Raw genomic sequence first — 25,354 nt, forward strand, 5'->3', positions numbered from 1 at the left:
GGAAAAATTAAATGTTCTCATGTATGTGCATGTGCTCAGTTATGTCCAGCTCTTTGCCACCCCGTGGACCATCGCCCATCAGGTTCCTCTGTCCATGGGATTATCCAGGTGAGAATATTGGAGTGGGTTGCCATTTCCTCCTCCAGGAATGTGTTCTCAAGGGTTTATATATTGAGGTCATGTAGTTGTAATTTCTTCTGTGATTTGACAATAAAATTTCACATAGTTTAGGGAAGGGTATCTTTTTTACCCATAAGAATAGCATGACAAAATTCAGCTCACCTCCCCAGGACCACATAACCAGAATATACCGCAGTAAATCTAGCATCATGGTAAAAGGTATACAAATATAGTAGAAGGGTGGTTACTTTTTAAAACACATAGTAATTCAAAATATAATATGTTTAAAGGGCACACTAGCAAAAAAAAACTCATATAAAATAGATTGATTTAGTATAAAGGTTAATAGTTTGCATGGGGGGGGGTGTTTTAAGGTAAGAATTTCATCTAGTGCTTTCACCCTGGGGAAAAAAGTACTCTCTAGCAAACAATCAAGGAAAAATATTTTATCTTTTTGATGCCCTAAATAATGCCATATCACAGTAGTTATGAAGACAATTTTATACCTAATATATTTCTGAACTGTCTTTCTCTACCAGGGGAGAATGCATTCCATGACTTAATTCCTACATTGTAATAGTAATAATCATTATTTCTGAAGGTGCTTTCACAATAGCTGAATACTTTTATCTTGGCAACTTAATTCACACTTTTAAACACTATAAAACAAAGGTTTAATTTTAAGTGTAATTTTGGCAATATTGAAGAAGCTAGTAATACAATAATTTTATATTAAAGGCTCCATAATAGAGAACTTGAACTCGGCTCATCAAAGTATAAAGATATTTTAATATAGTTTATTCTTTCAGCAAGTACTAAGTATACTGAAATTGTAGAAACTTGGAAGATGAATTATAAAGTTGTCATACTTTCTGGTTTGACTATCAAGTTTCATGAAATAGTCTCAAAAATATTTTCATAGCTCTCCGTTGTTTCTACCTATACAACATTAAATTTCTGTCTTTTCTGCCTCAGTAAAAATGGATTCATGTTTCTTCATGACATTTAAATGTATGCATGGGAGATCCTGACTTAAAATATTAATATGAGGTACTAGGCAACCAAGTAGTATTGAGAGATTGGTTATCAAACTGCAGAACATCATCAGGTATTGATTTGCGATGGGAATCTTCTACCATGTAATATTAGTTTTCTGTGGCTACCATAGAAAACTGTAGCTAAAAAGTCCTGGTGGTCTCTGCTAGTCCTCTGCTCAGAGTTTCATATGGCTGAAATAAAAATGTCAGCTGGTTAGGCCCTTATCAGGATGCCCTGGAAAGTACCCATTGCCCACAGTTTCTAGAGGCCTCTCTCTTCCTTGCATGTAAGACCACATTTGTGAGCTAGTCACTAGTGCAATGAATCCTTTTCATACTTGAAATCTCTCTGACTTCCCTTTCTTAATTCATCTCTTTACTACCTTCTTTCCTCATTCATCTGTGACTTTAACTAGAGAAATTTCTCAGCTTCTAAAGGCCAATGTCATTAGATTAGCTTTGATTATCCAGGTAGACCCAATCTACCTATGTTCAAATCCTTAAGCATAATTCACATAAGCATAATCCACACCTGAAGATCTTTCTGCAGGGTAATATTCACAGGTTCCAATGATTCTGGGGTATGGCAGGGTACGTTGTGCTTGTGCATGTTCAGTTGCTTCAGTCATGTCCGATTCTTTGTGACCCTATGAACTATAGCCTACCAGGCTCCTCTGTCCAGGGAATTCTTCAGGCAAGAATATTGGAGTGGGTGGCCATGCCCTCTTCAAGGGGATCTTCCTGACTCAGGGACTGAACCTCCATCTCTTAAATCTCCTGCATTGGCAGGCAAGTTCTTTACCACCAGTGACCCCTGTGAGGTTAAGATTCATTAATCCTACTATATCACATGCAACACTATGTAACATTTTACAGAGGGAGTAGCTACTAGTGTTTATTTAACCACAGCCAATGACACTATCACAGAGAAGGCAATGGCACCCCACTCCCAATGGTACTCTTGCCTGGAAAATCCCATGGACGGAGGAGCCTGGTAGGCTGCAGTCCATGGGGTCACTAAGAGTTGGACATGACTGAGCAACTTCACTTTCACTTTTTCACTTTCATGCATTGGAGAAGGAAATGGCAACCCACTCCAGTGTTCTTGCCTGGAGAATCCCAGGGACAGGGGGCCTGGTAGGCTGCTGTCTATGGGGTCACACAGAGTCGGACACGACTGAAGTGACTTAGCAGTAGCAGCAATGACACTATCAAGGCCCAACTGGTGTATTGTGAAGTTCAGAAAACCTGGTTTGAAATTTCAAAGCCTGTCCTCTAAATGTACACCTGTGCATGCATCATCAGAATGATCCTAATATCTGAATCTCATTTATCATTTCATTTCCCTTTATATAATCATTTTTACACTAATTATTGTATCTTCTAAACTTTCCTGAGACATTGTTCTTGTGTACTAGAATTTATGAGATCTCTATTTATTAATGATATCTGTGCATTTATCTGTATTTTTCAAACTGCCAATACCAGACCACATACACTAGAATCATCTGGAGAATGTGTTAAAATGTAGGATTCTTGGCTCTAATAACATATCCTGAATCAGACTGTGGAGTGAAGCCCTGGAATATGCATTGCAATTGCAAATCCAATGCAGAATAATTGATAAATATAAGTCATCTGTGATTTTCACAGATTGTCTCTTTTGTCACAAACTTCTGTTGCCTTACTTCAGCCCATTTACTTTAAAACTGTAGAAGGTGATGTCCCTGCACAAATTTTGATTTAGTTTCAGAGCCCTTAACCATTTATCAGAAATACTTTTCTTTTAAACTTTTTGAAGTTGAAGCTGCGAGGCATTAAATTTCTGCGGCAAATTTTCCCCATTAATATCTAGATGCATATATTTTTACTTTTCCTCATTACTGTCTATCATACATTTGAATTTCTTGTCACTATTTCTCAAAATTCGTTTCATAGAACTTTGTTTCCAGGGGTTTCTTAAGGTTTATAAAAACAAACGAGTATAATAGTGTTCTGTGAAACAATAAGTTTGAAAAAAACAGTAGTGCATACTAAGTTGAATAGCCAAAGAACCATCTTCCAAAATCTGGTCTGGACAAAACTGGTAATATCTGTATTCTGTGGAGCACACAATCAAAATACTCTTTTGTCTTTTCAGATACACCAATTGGTATTCAAAATATATTCTAGTTTTTGTTAAAAGTTATTTTTTACAATGGAATCCTTTTACATTTTAATCCTTTCACATTTTATATATTATATGAATTGGATAGTTTAATGTCTGGGAGAATCCCAATGCATACTGAATAATTTCAGTATGTGTCAATAACCCAATTTAACAACCAGAAATTAATATAAAAATTAAAAGTTTTGAAAAATACTTCAAACACAAGGTAGCTATTTTGCCATAATGATTACTGATGTGTTATGACTAAGTAATTAAGAAATTACAAAGATAGAAGTCTCTGTTTTAGCAAATTTTTTATTAAATCATTTTAAAATTTTAATTCAGACATAAAAAATGTGTTATAATAACAGTACTACTACCATGTAACATGTACTGAGTGATTTATTTGTGTCAGTCAAAGTGCTAAACATTTTACATGGATTTCTGTCAATCTAGAAAATTATGAAAAAAATTGTAATGACTAAGAATTACAGAATCAAAGCACTAACCTTAAGGTAAAAATATGCTTATGTGCCCTGGAGAAATGAACTATATACATTTTAGAGACTTATATTATATCTAAACTACAAACTGATTTCATAACAGTTAAACACATATGACCATATAGAATTTAGTGTAAAAGAGCATTACAAAAATAAGAATTACTGATAATGCTACATATTAAAATACTATGAAACATAAAAGTTGAAATATATTTTTAAATATATTATATGTGACATATATATTCTGTGTCCCTTTTAAACAAATCACATACAGAATAATGTTTATACTATTTACCATTCTATTTTAGCTACCCATCACACATGTTTATTGAAAATATTTACTTGAAAATGTCAAAGGACTTCAGTGATTTTTAATTTTAGGTGTTATTTTTTATTCTTAAGCTTTAAAAATTTAAACTTCAGTAGCATGAACTTTAATGAAGATATTACAATAGAGAATGAAGTCAATTATGCTTCTAGCAAGAGAGCTGAACTGTAGCAAGAGAGATTTATACATTAACATTATATATATTAAATAGTCTTCGAGGAATGAATACATTAGGTTAATAAAAGAAGTTAATGAATCATGACCTTAAATACTTTAAAGAATAAAGGAGATCATATTTTTGAAACATAACATAAGGAGATATATGTAGAAACTTTTTTTTTTTGTCTCTTGATCAAGTTCAAACATTTTGCCTTAAAGTTCAATTCAGTCGCTCAGTCATGTCCGACTCTTTGCAACCCCATGAATCACAGCACGCCAGGCCTCCCTGTCCATCACCAACTCCAGAAGTTCACCCAAACTCATGTCCATTGAGTTGGTGATGCCATCCAGCCATCTCATCCTCTGCCGTCTCCTTCTCCTCCTGCCCCCAGTCCCTCTCAGCATCAGGATCTTTTCCAATGAGTCAACTTGTTGCATGAGGTGGCCAAAGTACTGGAGTTTCAGCCTCAGCATCAGTTTTTCCAATGAAAACCCAGGACTGGTCTCCTTTAGGATGGACTGGTTGGATCTCCTTGTAGTCCAAGGGACTTGCAAGAGTCTTCGCCAGCACCACAGTTCAAAAGCATCAATTCTTCAGCGCTCAGCTTTCTTCACAGTCCAACTCTCAAATCCATACATGACCACTGGAAAAGACATAGCTTTGAATAGACAGACCTTTGTTGGCAAAGTAATATCTCCGCTTTTTAATATGCTATCTAGGTTGGTCATAACTTTCCTTCCAAGGAGTAAGCGTCTTTTAATTTCATGGCTGCAATCACCATCTGCAGTGAGTTTGGAGCCCGGAAAAATAAAGTCTGACACTGTTTCTACTGTTTCCCCATCTATTTCCCATGAAGTGATGGGGCCAGATGCCATGATCTTCGTTTTCTGAATGTTGAGCTTTAAGCCAACTTTTTCACTCTCCTCTTTCACTTTCATCAAGAGGCTTTTTAGTTTCTCTTCACTTTCTGCCATAAGGGTGGTATCATCTGCATATCTGAGGTTATTGATATTTCTCCCGGCAATCTTGATTCCAGATTGCGATCTCTTCCAGCCCAGCGTTTCACATGATGTACTCTGCATAAAAGTTAAATAAGCAGGGTGACAATATACGGCCTTGACGTACTCCGTTTCCTATTTGGAACCAGTCTGTTGTTCCATGTCCAGTTCTAACTGTTGCTTCCTGACCTGCATATAGCTTTCTCAAGAGACAGGTCAGTGTTCTGGTATTCCCATCTCTTTCAGGATTGTCCACAGTTTATTGTGATCCACAGTCAAAGGCTTTGGCATAGTCAATAAAGCAGAAATAGATGTTTTTCTGGAACTCTCTTGCTTTTCTGATGATCTAGTGGATGTTGGCAATTTGGTCTCTGGTTCCTCTACCTTTTCTAAAACCAGCTTGAACATCAGGAAGTTCATGGTTCACGTATTGCTGAAGCCTGGCTTGGAGTATTTTGAGCATTACTTTACTAGCGTGTGAGATGAGTGCAATTATGTGGTAGTTTGAGCATTCCTTGGCATTGCCTTTCTTTGGGATTTAATGAAAACTGACATTTTCCAGTCCTGTGGCCATTGCTGAGTTTTCCAAATTTGCTGGCATATTGAGTGCTGCACTTTCACAGCATCATCTTTTAGGATTTGAAATAGCTCAAGTGGAATTCCATCACCTCCACTGGCTTTGTTTGTAGTGATGCTTTCTAAGGCCCACTTGTCTTCACATTCCAGGATGTCTGGCTCTAGATGAGTGATCACACCATCGTGATTATCTGGGTCATGAAGATCTTTTTTGTATAGTTCTTCTGTGTATTCTTGCCACCTCTTCTTAATATCTTCTGATTCGGTTAGGTCCATACCATTTCTGTCCTTTATCGAGCCCATCTTTGCATGAAATGTTCCCTTGGTATCTCTAATTTTCTTGAAGAGATCTCTAGTCTTTCTCATCCTGTTGTTTTCCTCTATTTCTTTGCATTGATCGCTGAAGAAGGCTTCCTTATCTCTCCTTGCCATTCTTTGGAACTCTGCATTCAGATGCTTATACTTTCCTTTTCTCCTTTGCTTTCCACTTCTCTTCTTTTCACAGCTATTTGTAAGGCCTCCTCAGACAGATATTTTGCTTTTTTTCATTCCTTTTTCTTGTGGATAGTCTTGATCCTTGTCTCCTGTACAATGTCACGAACCTCTGTCCATAGTTCATCAGGTACTATGTCTATCAGATCTAGTCCCTTAAATCTATTTCTCACTTCCACTGTATAATTTTGCCTTTAGGGTACCATTAAAGTGAAAGTGAAAGTTGCTCAGTCATGTCCAGCTGTTTGTGACCCAGGCCAGAATACCTGGGGATCTTCTCAACCCTGGGATTGAACCCAAGTCTCCTGCATTACAGGCCTATTCTTTACCAGCTGAGCCACAAGGGAAGTCTGTGAAGACTGGCTATTTAGGTATTGAGATATCTTAATCTACTGCCAAGTTTACTGCTGCTGTTGCTGCTGGCTAAGCCACTTCAGTCGTATCCGACTCTGTGCAACCCCAGAGACGGCAGGCCACCAAGTTCCCCTCTCCCTGGGATTCTCCAGGCAAGAACACTGGAGTAGGTGCCATTTCCTTTTCCGGTGTATGAAAGTGAAAAGTGAAAATGAAGTGGCTCAGTCGTGTCCAACTCCTAGCGATCCCATGTACTGCAGCCTACCAGGCTCCTCCGTCCATGGGATTTTCCAGGCAAGAGTACTGGAGGGGGGTGCCATTGCCTTCTCCGGAGTAACTCCTCCCTCCTCCTTGGGTGGAGTCACAGGCAGAGGATGAGATTATCTTCCCATCTCCTCCCTCTATTGGTTGCTGCTGTTGCTGCTAAGTCCCTTCAGTGGTGTCCGACTCTGTGTGACCCCATAGATGGCAGCCTACTAGACTCCTCTGTCCCTGGGATTCTCTGGCAAAAATACTGGAGTGGGTTGCCATTTCCTTCTCCAATACATGCAGGCATGCTGAGTCGCTTCAGTCATGTCCGACTCTGTGCGACCCCATGGACACCAGCCCACCAGGCTCCTCTGTCCAAGGGATTCTCTAGGCAAGAATACTGGAGTGGGCTGCCATTGCCTTCTCCACCCTCTATTGGTATCAGCCCTGTGTTCCAGATTTTCTTGGTCTCATTAGCCACCAATGGCCAGGGGCAGGAGGAGGAGGCACAGCTGGACCATGGAGCTAGGATGAAGTCCTGTCTCCCTTACTTCCCTTTCATATCACCCCCTTTGCAGCCAGGTTCTCCCTCATTTTCCAGGGTCTAGCCTGGTGATACTGTTTTCCATGGCCTGCTCCTCCAGTGGTCCTCTCCTGTTTGGTCTGACACTACAGAAGGCAATTTCTCAGGTGGCCTTGAACTCCACAGCACAAGCCTTTGATTTCTCATCTTTCATGGCTAGATTCATTGGATGTTCCATCTCTAGAATTTTTATCACTAGAAGTCTGACTCTTTGATGGTTTAGACTTCCAGATATCTAGTCCACCATGTTCTGCCAAAGTCCCTTCCCAAATGGCATAGTCCTCTGAGAAGTTTAACTCTCATGACCAAGCTTTTAGGCAATCAGGTTCTGTTCTGGCCCTCTGGGAGACCTGTCTTCAATGCTCAGATCCTCATGGAGTGTCGGCAGGTGTGTCCTGGCCTTTCTGGAACGGTGACCATAGGTTTGAGGTCTTTGGAGGTCTGGCCCTTTCAGAAGTTTAGTCAGTTGCAGGCAGTCCCTCCAAAGGTCTGTTCTCCACAATCTGGCTCTTTGGTGAGCCTCTTCTCTATAACCTGTTTAGCTGATGATGTGGGTGGCTGTGCACAGGTCCCTGTACTTGGCCCCAGCAGTGGTTTTGTCTGTAGTGGCCAGTGACCTTCTAGCTAGGTCATGAGTGCCTTCTCACTCTTGCATCTATTTATGTAAATAAAGTATAGTTGGTTTACAGTATTATATTAGTTTCAGGTGTACAACATATTAAGTGAATATTTTTGTAGAATGTATCAACTTAAAGTTATTACAAAACAATGGCTATATTCTCTTTCTTTTAAGTTGAAAGTGTTAAAAAATCCCAATCTAGAGAATTACAAAAATTAGCCTTTTCCCTAAATATCATCTTCATAATGGAATTAAAAGGCACAGTGTTATAATTACTATGTGAATTTGGCTAGGTATATATACGAATTTATTAATTTGAAGTTTACTTCTATTATCCAAGAAGATACACATTTTCATTTTATTCACAATAAAACCTGAACAGTACTATTAAACTATGTTTTTCAATGGTAAGCAATACCATTTTGAATATTTCTCATTTCTGCACAGTATAGCACATACATCAGATCTCCACCCTTATTTCTTATCACTGTTTGCCTCAACTCATAAAATGGTCACATGAAGATGTATTAAATTTCTACATATACTATGTTATTTTAACTATTTTTCCTTAAATCTCTACCTCTTCTTGCCTGGCTCACTTATTTCTTATTTTTCCAGGCTTTGTGCAGACCTTAATTACCTTTGGAAAGTCATTTATGGAATCCAGCGATCTTTCTCTACATGCTCAGATATGAACACATTTTGTCATTACACTACATTCTGCCATTAAAAAATTTTTTGTTCACACTAGTCTGTGAGAAGCTGGAGGGTATAGAACCTTTTACCTATTTTGTAAATTGCCCCCTATTTTAGTACACTATCCTGGCACACTGCACAATACTTATTAAATTCAACATACAGGATTATCTGCAGTTCCTGGGGTCACAAAGAGTCAGACATGACTGAATGACTGAACTGAACTGACTGACAGGATTATCTAATAATTTAATCAGTAATGAGGAAAGATTTAATACATATCCCACTTCCCTGGTGGCTCAGTGGTAAAGAATCTGCCTCCAATGCAAGACACTTGGGTTTGATCCCTGGGTTGGGAAGATCCCCTGGAGAAGGGAATGGCTACCCAGTTTTCTTGCCTGGAGAATTCCATGGACAGAGGTGTTTGGTGGGGTAGAGTCCATGGGTCACAAAGAGTCTGACATGATTGAGCACAGACATTTTCACTTTCATTTTCCACTTACAAAAGTTTAAAACTCCAGTGAATATGTTAATAGGTGAATGTGTGCTATGTTTAATCACAGATACTTACATTAAATTAACAAGGTTTAGGAAAAATTTTGGTCTTTTATTTGAGAAAAGCCATAAATTATAAAGTTGCTTTTACTTTCTATGGATATTTTTCTTTGCTTTAAAATCTTTACTTTCTTGAAATAAATAGTTTCTTTATGAAGCATTTAAAAATGCAAAATTGCTCATGTGGCTTAAAAAGAAAAACAAACTAAAAAAAATTTTTTTTGTAAAGCCAGTGACATATGACCTAATTAATCTTTGTGCTTCATATGGATAAGATGGGATGGAATTCAAGATTGCATTTTATTTTCCAAAAATAAGATGATTAAACATAGTATGTAATCTCATTTCACAATAAATTTTCTCTTTTTATATATGCTGCTAAATGTGTCATATCTGTCAACTGCTTTAATTTATCATTTTGATATGAGTGCTAGAATGAAGTTTGAGACAGTGATTAATTTAAGATTCTAATTATATGTCAAGATATTTTTGTGTTTTGTACACTCAAAGACCATACATTGTGATGTTATTAAAACTGATAGCATAGAGCTCACAATTTAAAAGAAAAGTATACCATGAGTTTGGTTAAGAACTTCATTTTAGATTTATCTTAATTCCTCAACAAAATGTAAAAGGTTAAAAAATATAATTTTATGTTTATTATTTGACTATAAGCATGATGGCATTAGATTAAATTTGAAATGGTTTCTTCCCTATACAAATAATTATGCTCTTTTACAGAATACCATTTAATATGATAAATAAACACAAGTAAAATAAAGTGTGCAAATCAAATATTTCAATAAAAATAATAAACAGCATCCAATGGATATATGTTCTATATTAGATAAAAATATTTTTTTCTGCAGGGAGAAATAATTATGTCATCAAATCTTATTTTTAGTACTTGTTATACAAGTCTTAGCTTTGAGTGAATTTTTAATAATTTCCCCCATACCACATAAGACAACATAGTTTATCCCAATAAAATTTATACTTTTCCTATATAGTGTGATATGTTATCTTGTCTGGAATATTCTTTAGGTTTTTTGTTTTCTTTAATATGAACTGACCTCAAGGCATTGATTGTTGGACTCTTGGTATTAGTCAGAGAACTAAATGTTCCTCAGTTATTGTTCTTTCATCTAATTATTAAATTAATGATGATATTTCCAACTATGTAGTTAAGATTATTCAGTATTTCTAAATATATACTTATTTTTCTTCATTTTCATTTGTATATATAATTATTTTGGTTATCTTTCATCTTTGAAGGTGCTTATCAGTACTTTTGGTCCTTATACTATGCTTAAAATTGAAGATTTTATTTCTCATTTTGCAGCATGCTCTTTTGGTCATAACTGTCAAGCACTAGCTATCATTTGCTACGTTTTATACAATACTTTATTGTGCTTTGCTATGTAGACATATCATACACACTTATTTCTCATAAGGATAGTAAAAGGATTTTTCCACAAAATGATCCTTCCTATCTATATTGGTTTTATATTACCACATAATAAATTACCACCATTTAGCAAACTAACACAAGTTATAATCTCATAGTCCTATAGATGAGAAGTCTGGGAGGGGTCAGCTGGGTTCTTAGCTTAGATCTCACAAATCTGTAGTCAGGGTGTTGGGTAACACTGTTATTACACCTAAGACCAGGATCCTATTCCAAGTTTACTAGTTGCTGGTAGAATGTATTTTCTTGCCAGTGGTATGATTAAGGTTCCTATTTCTTACCAGTGATTGATCAGGAATTTTAGATTTTATAGGCTTCTTGTGGTTCTTTACCACCCAAAGACAGTTTAAAGCACGGCTTTCTTCTTACTTAGATAGAGTGTTTTTCTCACAGTTTCTCTTTAGTTGGTTAACAAAGAAGCCTTGTCATATAGCAGTCACAGGAGAGGCTGCCCTGTCAACACAGCCAAATAATGTAACCTTTTGAAGGGCGGTAACCATTCCATCATATCCATAGGTTCCACCAGCACTCATGTGGAGGGTATGGGAATCTTGGAGCCCATCTTAGAATTCTGCCTAGCATATCATGTTGAGAGATTCATTTAGATAATTGTTCAAAATGGGATAGAAAATACAAGAAGAGAAAGAACAGAAAGTTAAAAGATTTATTTTATCATTTGAGAACTATCTTTAGCTGAGATATGGTTAATATGGTTTTTATATTTTTTCTCTTCACTTTGGTAAATTGATTTATTTTAAATTATTATGTAGCACATCACTATATTCTATTGCATAAGTTAATTATAACCTTATAGTATGCCACAGATGTTTTTTAAGATAATTATAATTTAATATGAATTTATTTTGTAAATAGCACATCTTTTTTCTTAGTAAGAAATATAAGATAATGGAAAAAAAAACCTTACAAGGTCTAGTACTTAAGGCTTACTTTATCACTCAGATGCTGTGAGGCTCAGTTCTTCATAAAATGAGTAATATAATACTGATTCTACAAGGCTGTTTGGAAGATCAAGGGAGTTAATGATCAATATTCAAAGAGCAGTGCCTGATACTTAAGTAGCACTTAATAAATATTAGCTGGTATCTTTGCTTTTCTGGGTCTTCCCTGATAGCTCAGTCAGTAAAGAATCTGCCTGCAGTGCAGGAGACTTGGGTTTGAGCCCTGGATCGTGAGGATCCCCTGGAGAAGGAAATGGCAACCCACTCCAGTACCCTTGCCTGGAAAATCCCATGGACAGAGAAACCTGGTGGGCTGCATTCCAGGTTGAAAAGAGTTGGGAATGACTGAGAAACTAACACTGAGGAACTGAGGAACTTGCTTTTCTACCATATATATACACTATTATATATTCAGTTCAGTTCAGTTCAATTCAGTTCAGTCGCTCAGTCGTGTCCTACTCTCTGCAACTCCATGAATCACAGCACGCCAGGCCTCCCTGTCCATCACCAACTCCCGGAGTTCACTCAGATTCATGTCCATCGAGTCAGTGATGCCATCCAGCCATCTCATCCGTCGTCCCCTTCTCCTCCTGCCCTCAATCCCTCCCAGCATCAGAGTCTTTTCCAGTGAGTCAACTCTTCGCATGAGGTGGCCAAAGTACTGGAATTTCAGCTTTAGCATCATTCCTTCCAAAGAAATCCCAAGGCTGATCTCCTTTAGAATGGATTGGTTGGATATTGGTAACATTAATACATATTCATATATATATATTATAAAGTTTGGTCATGTCATATAAACGCTGAATTTCCATTTTCTCAAAAGGAACAGTATATCTAGCTATTTGTTTTGTCTTTCTTAAAGTGTTGTTCAAATAAGAAAGTGGATGTGACAATTTAACCAAGTGTTATCTGGGCTAAAGAAGTTAGGAAATAGATAGGATTTCCTAGGAATTATAGAGCTGCCAGTGGGGTGATCCATTTTCAGTGTGAACCAAAGGAAGAAATGACAGTTTTCACAGACATGTGCTATGCTTTCCCAAGGACAAAGCTCAAGCTCCTGACAGGGCTAAGTAATCTACTTAAGAGTTGCAGCTCAGAGCTAACAGGTCAGTGCTAGAGACAGAAACTGGAGCATGACAAGGCAGTCAGTTTAATCAGTTTGAAAAAGATGATGCAATAAAAGAATGCCAAGTTTAGTATAGAAAATAATTGAATAATACTTGTTACATAAACATAGACCTTGAAGCAAGCATATAAACAAAAATTCATAAAACATGCACAAATAATCATAAGGGCCCTGAAACAAAGAACAAGCATCTTCATAAAGACTTTGTTACTAAAAGAGGTGATGTTGTGGTTCAGTGGCCCAGTTATGTCCAACTCTTTGTGACCACATGGACTGCAGCATGCCAGGCCTCCTTGTCCCTCTCCATCTCCTGGAGTTGGCCCAAGAACTTGCCAATCTCATCCTCTGACATGCCATCTCATCCTCTGACACCCTCTTATCCTTCTGCCCTTAATCTTACCAGCATTAGGTACTTCTCCAGTGAGTTGCCTGTTTGCATTAGATACTGGAGCTTCAGCTTGAGCATCAGTCTTTTCAATAAATATTCAGGGTTGATTTCCCTTAAGAAAATCTCCTTTGATCTCCTTGTTTTCCAAGGGACTTTCAGGAGTCTTCTCTAGCACCACAATGTGAAGGCATATATTCTTTGGCACTCTACCTAAAGAAGAGGTGATGTCTATAATCAAAAGTAACAATATGTGCAAATTGAAAGCTTTTGGTCATTTTGATTAAGTATAATTATTTCTTCTTAGTGACAAAGAAATAACAGAAACTACTAATCCATCTTTAAAAAATCTTAAATTCTATGTGGATCAAGAAGCAACACTTAGAACCCTGTAAGGAACAATTGAATGGTTCAGGATTGAGAAAGGAGGATGACAGGGCTTTCTGTTATCACCCTGTTTATTTAGGCTGTACACTGAGCACATGATGAGAAATGTTGGATTGGATGAGTTACAAGCTAGAATCAAGATAGGTGGGAGAAGCATGAACAACCTCAGATATGGGGATGATACCACACTAATGGCAGAAAGTAAAGAAAAACTAAAGAAACTTGATGAAGGTGAAGGAGGAGAGCAAAAAAACTGGCTTAAGTATTATTTACTAAGTATTAGTAAATCTAAGATTATGGCATCTGGCCTCATTATTTCAAGGCAAATAGAAGGGGGAAATGTGGAAGTAATGACAAATTTTCTCTTGTTCAGCTCTAAAATCACTGAAGATAGTGAATACAGCCATGGAATCAGAATAAGACTGCTTTTTGGCAGGAAAGCTATGACAAACATAGTGTGTTGAAAAGCAGAGACATTGCCCTGCTGACAAAGGTCTGTATAGTTAAGACTATGGCCTTCCCAGTAGTCATGTATGGTTGTGAGAGCTGGATCAAAAAGAAGGCAGAATACCAAAGAATTGATGCCTTCGAACTGTGGTGCTGGAGAAGAGTCCTAAAAGTCCCTTGGAAAGCAAGGAGATCAATCCAGTCAATCTTAAAGGAAATAAACCCTGAACACTCATTGAAAGTACTGAGACTGAAGCTGAAGTTCCAGTATTTTGGTCATTTGATGTAAACAGCCAACTCACTGGAAAAGTCCCTGATGCTGGGAAAGTTTGAGGGCAGAAGGATAAGAGGGCATCAAAGGATGATATGGCTAGATGGCATCACCAGTGCAATGGACATGAATCTGGGCCAACTCCAGGAGATGGTAAGGGACAGGGAGGACTGGTGTGCTGCAGTCCATGGGGTTGCAAAGAGTTGGACACGACTGGGTGACTGAATCACAAGAACAACATAGTTCTGTGTTGAGCATTAGTTGCTCAGTTGTGTCCAACTCTTTGCGACCCCATGGACTGCAGCACACCAGGCTCCTCTGTCCATGGGATTTTCCAGGCAAAGACACTGGAGTAGGTGGCCATTTTGTATCTACAAATTGTTAAGAACTGTAATGGTTCTGACATTTTATCCTACTTGAAATTTAATCAGTAAACCTTGCCACAGTTTCATGGGTGCTGGTAGAAGACACAAAATTGCTGAGCCAGGGACAAAGGACTGTATTATATACAGCAACAAAAATAGAGTATCAGCAAGTATTCAGGTTCAAGGAGCCTCAGTTCTCACAGGACAATGAAAAGAAGGTCAGGTGATGCCCATATATACAATGGGCTGTGTACAGGAGAGGAACTCTGAGTTTAGGGAAATAGGATTTTATGTAATAGTAACTACACAGGCCTTTGCTCTGGAGTAAAGTAAAATTTTCATATTGCTGTTGAGCAGAAAGAGCTAGTATCTCAGCTTATAACACGTGGAAAACATGAGAGGCATCTGGAGTTTTGTTTCCCAATGCATGCGTAGAGTGTTCTATAAGGACAGCATCTGAATTCAATAAATGTTAGATGATTTTCAATCACATTAAAAAATTCCAAATGAAAGTTGCTGCTGCTGCTGCTAAGTCGCTTCAGTCGTGTCTGACTCTGTGCGACCCCATAGACAGCGGACCATCAGGCTCCCCTGTCCCTGGGATTCTCCAGGCAAGAACACTGGAGTGGGTTGTCATTTCCTTCTCCAATGCACGAAAGTGAAAAGTGAAAGTGAAGTCGCTCAGTCATGTCTGACTCTTAGTGACCCCATGGACTGCAGCCTACCAGGCTCCTCTGTCCATAGAATTTTCCAGGCAAGAGTACTGGAGTGGGGTGCCATTGCCTTCTCCGAAATGAAAGTTATCTCTGTGTATTATTATATGAAGATCCTTACATAGATGCATGCTAATCTAAATTTTTAACATTTTTATCAGCAATAGTTAGTGTTGTTTTTAAAAGTACTTAAGCCACAATATTCTATATATACTTTTGGATAATTTTGTAAATATTATCTGAAAATAATGAGTGTTCTTTCTTTCCTTTTTTTCCATCCTATAAAGGGTGTTTGTTAAACTCTCTTTCAGTAGTGTGGGATATACCTCTCCATCATGATTTCAAAAGGACTTCTCTATCTATATTTATTTGTAAAATCAGTCTCCCATTTTTCTCTCTCTCTTTTTTTTTTTTATACTATTTTATGTTTGTTTTGTGCTTCCCAGGTGATTCAGTGGTAAAGAATCCGCCTACGATGCAGGAGACACAGGTTTGATCCCTGCCTCAGGAAGATCCCCTGGAGAAGGAAATGACAACCCACTCCAGTATTCTTGCCTAGGAAATTTCATGGACAGAGAAGCCTGGAGCACTATAGTCCATGGGGTTGCAAAAGAGTCAGACACAACTCAGTGACTAAATAACAATGTTTTATACTAGGGTAATACTAGTTCATATGATGCCTTCACTATATTTTCCTTTTGCAGTTATCAAAACATGAATCCCAGATGACTATAAATAATTAAAATTTAAAATGAAGAAATATAGCAGAATATTATTGGTTCATAGGTGAGGAAAGCTTTCAAAGTTCAAAAGCCAAAAGGAAAATATGTCACTAAGAGAAAAGATTGATAGACTGGATGAAACAAAATTTGAAAGCTGCTGAATAACATAAAAAAGCCTTTTGTATGAAAAAGCAAAAGAAAACATGAATTTAAAATCTGAAATCTATAGGATATATAGTATACATATATTTATATTATATATAACTTGATATCTTCCATAAATTCCAAACTGAGTCCCATGTCTTTCTCAATAAGTAGCAACACAATTCAAATGTTTAGGTCCAAAAACTTTGGGATCATGCTTTATTCCTCTCTTATTCTAGCAACTTACATCTAATTCAAAGGCAAATATTGAATCAAAATATGTCCTGAATCTTAAGTTTCTCACCATCTTAACTACTAGTAACCTAGAGTCCTAACAACTATCATCTCTCCCCAGATCAACTAGACTACTACATTATACTCCTATGTTTTCCTAGCTTTCTCTCTTGCCTTCCCAACATCTGTGTATTCTAAAACGATAGTCCTTAACATTTTCTTACACAAAAATTGCTAATGACACTTCTGTTTATAACCAATTGTCAGATTATAGTCACATGAAACTTGGCTGCACTGGGGGCTGGGGTATACAGTCTTTTATCCAGGATGTTAATATATCCAGCTAAAAACTGTACTTCTATGAATGAAAAGTATAGACGCTGAGAACAAATAATGGCCTCTACCACAGTGTCAGAATATGAAACAACACATATTCTCTTTTCCCCACAGATAGATTATTTATAGTTTATTTCAACATACCACCCTAGTGTTTGCCTATTCTAGTTTTTTTTTCTACTACTATTTCTTGTGTTTACAGTTTTATTGAGATATAATTGACATGCAGTACTATAGGTTTGATGCTGCTGCTGCTGCTGCTAAGTTGCTTCAGTCGCGTCCGACTCCGTGCGACCCCAAAGATGGCAGCCCACCAGGCCCCGCTGTCCCTGGGATTCTCCAGACAAGAACACTGGAGTGGGTTGCCATTTCCTTCTCCAATGCATGAAAGTGAAAAGTGAAAGTGAAGTTGCTCAGTCATGTCCGACTCTTTGAGACCCCATGGACTGCAGCCTACCAGGTTCCTCTGTCCATGGGATCCTCCAGGCAAGAGTACTGGAGTGGGTTGTCATTGCCTTCTCCGACTATAGGTTTGAGGTTTCCCCAATGACTCAGAAGGTAAAGAATCCACTTGCAATGCAGGAAATACTGGTTCGATCCCTGGGTGGGGAGGATACTCTTAGGAGGGCATGGCAACCCACTCCAGTATTACTGCTTGGAGAATTCCATGGACAGAGGAATCTGGAGGGCCCTAGGCCATGGGGTTACAAAGAGTCGAACATGAATGAAGCAACTGAGTACAGCACAGCACAGCAACTGTACAAGTTTTTTTTTTTTAATATAAATGTATTTATTTTAATTGAAGGTTAATTACTTTACAATATTGTATTAGTTTTGCCATAAAACAACATGAATCTGCCACAGGTATACACGTGTTCCCCATCCTGAACCCCCCTCCCACTTCCCTCCTCGTACCATCCCTCTGGGCCATCTCAGTGCATGAGCCCTAAGCATCCAGTATCATGCATTGAACCTGGACTGGAGATTTGTTTCATATATGATATTATACATGTTTCAATGCCATTCTTATATAAATTTATGCATAATGATGTGACTTACATACATCATGAAATGATTACCACAATAAGTTTAGATATAAAATTTAAAGAATAAAAAACTGTAATTTTTCCTTGTCATGAGGACTCTTTATAAAGACAAAAATACTGTGGTTCTATCAATAAACAAGGCATGGAATACAGTTTTACCTATTCACTAATGCCTTCCAAAGTGTGGATCACAATAAACTGTGGAAAATTCTGAAAGAGATGGGAATACCAGACCACCTAACCTGCCTCTTGAGAAATCTGTATGCAGGTCAGGAAGCAACAGTTAGAACTGGACATGGAACAACAGAATGGTTCCAAATAGGAAAAGGAGTATGTCAAGGTTGTATATTGTCACCCTGCTTATTTAACTTATACTCAGAGTACATCATGAGAAACGCTGGACTGGGAGAAACACAAGCTGGAATCAAGATTGCCAGGAGAAATATCAATAACCTTAGATATGCAGATGACACCACCCTTATGGCAGAAAGTGAAGAGGAACTAAAAAGCCTTTGATGAAAGTCAAAGAGGAGAGCGAAAAAGTTAGCTTAAAGCTCAACATTCAGAAAACAAAGATAATGGCATCCGGTCCCATCACTTCATGGGAAATAGATGGGGAAACAGTAGAAACAGTGTCAGACTTTATTTTTTGGGGGGCTCCAAAATCACTGCAGATGGTGACTGCAGCCATGAAATTAAAAGACGCTTACGCCTTGGAAGAAAAGTTATGAGCAACCTAGATAGCATATTCAAAAGCAGAGACATTACTTTGCTGACTGAGGTCCGTCTAGTCAAGGCTATGGTTTTTCCAGTGGTCATGTATGGATGTGAGAGTTGGACTGTGAAGAAGGCTGAGCACCGAAGAATTGATGCTTTTAAACTGTGGTATTGGAGAAGACTCTTGAGAGTCCCTTGGACTGCAAAGAGATCCAACCAGTCCATTCTGAAGGAGATCAGCCCTGGGATTTCTTTGGAAGGAATGATGCTAAAGCTGAAGCTCCAGTACTTTGGCCACCTCATGTGAAGAGTTGATTCATTGGAAAAGACTCTGATGCTGGGAGGGATTGGGGGCAGGAGGAGAAGGGGATGACTGAGGATGAGATGGCTGGATGGCATGACGGATTCGATGGACGTGAGTCTGAGTGAACTCCAGGAGAAGGTGATGGACAGGGAGGCCTGGCGTGCTATGATTCATGGGGTCGCAAAGAGTCAGACACAACTGAGCGACTGAACTGAACTGAACTGATGAGTTCTGGAAGTTATATTGTGCTTGTTCATGTGTGCTCAATTGTGCCCAATTCTTTGCAACCCATGGACTATACAGCCTTCCTGGCTCCACTGTCCATGGGATTTTCCAGCGAGAATACTGGCGTGCATGCATGTGTGCTAAGTCGCTTCAGTCATGTCTGACTCTTGAGGCCCTATGGACTATATAGCTCGCCAGGCTCTTCTGTCCATGAGATTGCCATTCCCTCCTCCAGGGGATCTTCCCGAACCAAGGATGGAACCAGCATCCCCTGCATTGCAGGCTGATTCTCTATCACTGATCTACTGCGGAAGCCCCAAGAATACTGGAGTGGGTTGCTTATTCCTCCTTGGGGGATCTTTCTGACCCAGGGATTTACATGTGTCTCCCATGTCTCCTAAACCAGCAGGTAGATTCTTTATAGCTGAGTCACCTAGGAAGTCCTGTATTAGGTACTGGAAAACCTTAAATATGGCTCTCAGGATTCTTTTGATTTTGTGGAGGAAAAAGAAAGAAAGGCATTTAATATCCTAACATCTACAAAAATATTTAAAACCTTTTATTTTGACACAAACTAATTTGGTCAGATAAATATCATTCTCATCAACAGATAAAGAAAAACAACACAATAACTTAAAGATAGCAATACGCAGGAGCTAGCTCAAAGGGCATCAGTATCTTTCTTCACTTGCTTCTCCTGAAACTTTCTTGTCCCTGGATTTACTAGTAGCATGTAGGACTCTCATGTGGTACATTTCTCCTTATTTGGATAATTGCATATTTTGACATATTCACTTAGGATAGTAAATTATTATTTTAGAAAGAATCAGAGGCTTAACAACATAGTCTCTGAATAAATTATTTTGTTTTCTTTTTTAAATTGATATATTATTAACATACTATAAAATAAACAGTATAAATATACAATTAAGACTTTTAAAGTGAAATGCTTTTAATTTATAAACTAATTCCTATATATTATTGTAACTAACTTCTTTAGGAAACACATTTAGAGGTAAAATTACACATAAACACTTCATGTTGATGTATGGCAAAACCAAATAGCTGTGAAAAGAAGAGAGGCAAAAAACAAAGGAGAAAAGGAAAGATATAAGCATCTGAATGCAGAGTTCCAAAGAATAGCAAGAAGAGATAAGAAAGCCTTCTTCAGAGATCAATGCAAAGAAATAGAGGAAAACAACAGAATGGGAAAGACTAGAGATCTCTTCAAGAAAATTAGAGATCCCAAGGGAACATTTCATGCAAAGATGGGCTCAATAGAGGACAGTTATGGTATGGACCTAACAGAAGCAGAAGATATTAAGAAGAAGTGGCAAGAATACACAGAAAAACTGTACAAAAAAGATCTTCATGACCCAGATAATCACAATGGTGTGATCACTCATCTAGAGCCAGACATCCTGGAATGTGAAGACAAGTGACCCTTAGAAAGCATCACTACAAATAAAGGTAGGGGAGGTGATGGAATTTCAGATGAGCTATTTCAAATCCTGAAAGGTGATGCCGTAAAAGTGCTGCACTCAATATGCCAGCAAATTTGGAAAACTCAGCAATGGCCACAGGACTGGAAAAGGTCAGTTTTCATTCCAATCCCAGAGAAAGGCAATGCCAAAGAATGCTCAAACTACTGCACAGTTGCACTCATCTCACACGCTAGTAAAGTAATGCTCAAAATTCTCCAAGCCAGGCTTCAGCAATACGTGAACCGTGAACTTTCTGATGTTCATGCTGGTTTTAAAAAAGGCAGTGGAACCAGAGATCAAATTGCCAACATCTGCTGGATCATGGAAAAAGCAAGAGAGTTCCAGAGAAACATCTATTTCTGCTGTATTGACTATGCCAAAACCTTTGACTGTGTGGATCACAATAAACTGTGGAAAATTCTTCAAAAGATGGGATTACCAGACCACCTGACCTGCCTCTTGAGAACTCTGCATGCAGGTCAGGAATCAACAGTTAGAACTGGACATGGAACAACAGAATGGTTCCAAATAGGAAAAGGAGTACATCAAGGCTATATATTGCCACCCTGCTTATTTAACTTATATGCAGAGTACATCATGAGAAATGCTGGACTGGAAGAAACACAAGCTGGAATCAAGATTTCTGGGAGAAATATCAATAACCTCAGACGCAGATGACACCACCCTTATGGCAGAAAGTGAAGAGGAACTAAAAAGTCTCTTGATCAAAGTGAAAGTGGAGGGTGAAAAAGTTGGCTTAAAGCTCAACATTCAGAAAACGAAGATAATGGCATCAGGTCCCATCACTTCATGGGAAATAGATGGGGAAACAGTAGAAACAGTGTCAGACTTTATTTTTGGGGGGCTCCAAAATCACTGCAGATAGTGATTGCAGCCATGAAATTAAAAAGACGCTTATGCCTTGGAAGAAAAATTATGAACAACCTAGACAGCATATTCAAAAGCAGAGACATTACTTTGCTGACTAAGGTCCGTCTAGTCAAGGCTATGGTTTTTCCTGTGGTTATGTATGGATGTGATAGTTGGACTGTGAAGAAGGCTGAGCACTGAAGAATTGATGCTTTTGAATTGTGGTGTTGGAGAAGACTCTTGAGAGTCCCTTGGACTGCAAGGAGATTCAACCAATCCATTCTGAAGGAGATCAACCCTGGGATTTCTTGGGAAGGAATGATGCTAAAGCTGAAACTCCAGTACTTTGGCCACCTCATGCGAAGAGCTGACTCATTGGAAAAGACTCTGATGCTGGGAAGGATTGGGGGCAGGAGGAGGAGGGGATGACAGAGGATGAGATGACTGGATGGCATCACCGACTTGATGGACATCAGTTTGAGTGAACTCCGGGAGTTGGTGATGGACAGGGAGGCCTGGCGTGCTGCGATTCATGGGGTCGCAAAGAGTCGGACATGACTGAGTGAGTGAACCGGACTGAAATTAAAATAAATTAAAAAAAAAAGGACCAAAAAGAAATGCAAATACATCTTTAAAATGATAAAATCTTTGTATTTTCAGTTTTAAAACCACCATAGTTTCAGTAGTTTTTATGGAATATATTCTGATTTTGATCTTATGGCCTCCCTCATTAGTAGAGCTAAGTATGATACTTTTCCAAACACCATGCCTTCATTCAGATGACATTTAAAACATCATCATTGAATGAATACTTGGATAGGTAAATAAATGAGAGCCAATTATGATCCATGATGGCTTCAATATTGTGTGTTACTATGAATATGATCTGAATTATTGGATCTTAAAGGATACCTAAAAGTTTCAGGTAAATGAGAGTTCTCAGGATTTCCACTCTATCTTCATTTTTACATCTTTTATTTAAAAACAGTGAGGATGTTGTCTCCATTTTTGACAAATAGAACTTCAATTATGCCTCATCATTTTTGGCCAGATGATGAGTATTATTATTTAATGTTGTAAGGGTAAATCTAAATCCAAACTTAAAACTCTTAGAAGAATATAATAGCCTTTCTCATAGCCAAATTCATTTTTATGTTAATGGGGTATTTTGTTGAAACTAATGGATCATTAGTGTCCTGTGGATAGAAGGTTCTGGAAACAGCCTTTGGAAATGATTTGAACTTAAAATGTGATGTTTGAACATTATTATCTGTATTTATGGTAGCTTTATAAAATTTGAAGTGAATTATGGAGTGCTGGAACTAGCTATACACTGGGAACATTTTCAGTGAATGTGTATCTATAGGTTTTATAATTTTACTTAATCTTTTGAGTTCAGGTTTCAATCTTTTTCCTTTAATGGGTAAAATTAAAAAGGATTCTGAAATATTTTTTGTATTTCAACTTTAATTTTCCAGTTGTACTCTAAGAATATTCAGAAAATTCAAGGAGATTGAAGTGATTAGAGTTAGCTTTCATTTATTTTTTCTCCATAGATGAAAATAGGAACACAAGCTAGTAAATCTCCTTAGTTTTCTGGTTGAAAATTAGAAAAACAATATTTAATTTATTAATAAATATGATTCCAATTAAATTAACTTTTTTAGCCCTTATGCAGTGTGATCAAGGAGAAAGCTCACTGAAATTCCACAGACATGTGAAAAGTTCACTAGACAGTCAATGGCATGCACATACTTTCATCAGAAAATTTTTTAAATAATTTAACAGTCAGACTAGACAGTAGAGGCCCTGCCTCTAACAAATTTCATGATCCTCAAAACATTAAATGTTTCTCACCTTCAGAGGTAAGAAAGGAAACCTAACTAAATGGTTTCAAAAATTTCCTCCAGATATTAACTTCTATGAACTTTAATAGTAAGGAGAGGAGATGTAGACTAATTTTTTCCAGCTTTATTGGGATCTGATTGACAAATAAAATTTATATGTATTTAAGGTTTATAATTGGATATTTAAATATATGTATGCATTACAAAATGATTACCACATTCTAGCTAATTAACATAGCCATCATGGAAAGGTAAATTATTTAATGTGCCAAACTTCCTGGAAAAGATGGGATAAAAATGTTTAAGTGTTGTGGGATGGAGGAGTTTGTTCATTTCAAAAGGAATACTGGACAACTTCAAGAAATCGTAAGTGGTTAATCATAGTGGGTAGCAACATAAAGAAGAGAAGGACCCAAAGCAAAAATCAAGCTATCACTCAGCAGACAGGTTGGAAAATGTATATGTGAAGTCAAGTCTGTGGATAATTGCATCACACTGCATCATATTTAGGATATTTTATTTTCTGAATAGCTGTGTCAGTTTGGGCATCTGCAGGTCAAAAGTGGGTGACATATAAGGAAAGGTATGATAGCTAACTGTAGAGAAACAAGTCATGTCAGGTATAAGGAAAGAATGGAAACTTTTTTATTTTTATTTCTCAAATTTTAGTTTATTGAGGTAAAATTGACAAAACTTTAAGAATATCTTACAATTATATCTTACATTAATTCTTAAATTAATAAGAATTATATCTTAAATTAATTCTTAAAAGTATCTTAAATTATATTTGGAAGAAAAGTCATATAACTAGATCCTAGGATAAGAGGCAAGGTAGTGCATAAACTAGCAAAGCAATGACATAAATTTTAGTTTGCACACAAGAGCTAAATGTACTTCTTATCTTTCTTCATGTATTGGAATAAGTTTTAGATGGCCTAGTTTGCTTCAGTTGAAAAATAATGCTTTCAAAACATGATGCAGGGTCATAATCCATGAAAATCTCTCACAGAAAGAAAGAGGTAAAGAGGTACTTTTCTCTTAGGTAAAGAGAAAAGAGTTAAATGAAGAGCAAATGGACCATTTAAAGTAGGAGAAAAATACAGAATAGTAGGATATGATTAAATATTCTCATGTGAAACTGTTTTAAAGTTAGAAAGTGAGGTAGAGGGAAAATGTAGAATTACATAATTATGAAGCACAAAAGAAAAAATAACCTTTGAAGGCAGAAGAATATCAATTGTCCTTGGCTAATGACAAAATTAACCACTATATATACCATTACTTCATGGGAAATGAAGGGGAAAAGGTGGAAGTAATGACAGATTTCCTCTTCCCTGGCCCTAAAATCACTGCAGATAGTGACTGCAGCCATAAAATCAGAAGAGACTGCTTCTTGGCTGGAAAGCCATGACAAAGCTAGACAGTGTGTTGTAAAGCGGAGACATTACTCTGACACTCTGACGACAAAGATCCATATAGTCAAGACTGTGGTCTTCACAGTGGTCACATATGGTTGTGACAGCGCAAATGAAAAGGCAGAGCATCAAAGAGTTGATGCCTTTGAACTGTGATTCAAAGGCTGGAGAAGACTTCTGAAAGTCCCTTGGATAGCAAGGAGATCAAACCAGCCAATCTTAAGGGAAATCAACCTTGAATCATTGGAAGGACTGATGTTGAAGCTGAAGCTCCAGTATTACAGTCATTTGATGCAAATAGCTGATTCATTGGAGAAGTTCCTGATGCTGAGAAAGATTGAGGGCAGAAGGACAAGAGGTCATCAGAGGATGAGATGGCTGGATGGCATGACTGATGCAATAGACATAAACTTGGGCAAACTTTGGGAGATGGTGAGGGACAGGGAGGCCTGGCATGTTGCAGTCCATGG

General features: G+C 37.6%; 1 protein-coding gene across 2 annotated transcripts in view; it reads left to right on the forward strand.

Moving 5' to 3' along the window:
- The window catches only part of CSMD3 (CUB and Sushi multiple domains 3), a 1,383,361-nt gene that overhangs the window by 210,583 nt on the left and 1,147,424 nt on the right, over positions 1–25,354 (forward strand). The window lies entirely within an intron of this gene.

Source organism: Ovis canadensis, chromosome 9 (genome assembly GCF_042477335.2).
Source record: "Ovis canadensis isolate MfBH-ARS-UI-01 breed Bighorn chromosome 9, ARS-UI_OviCan_v2, whole genome shotgun sequence".
Classification (NCBI taxonomy): Eukaryota; Metazoa; Chordata; class Mammalia; order Artiodactyla; family Bovidae; genus Ovis; species Ovis canadensis.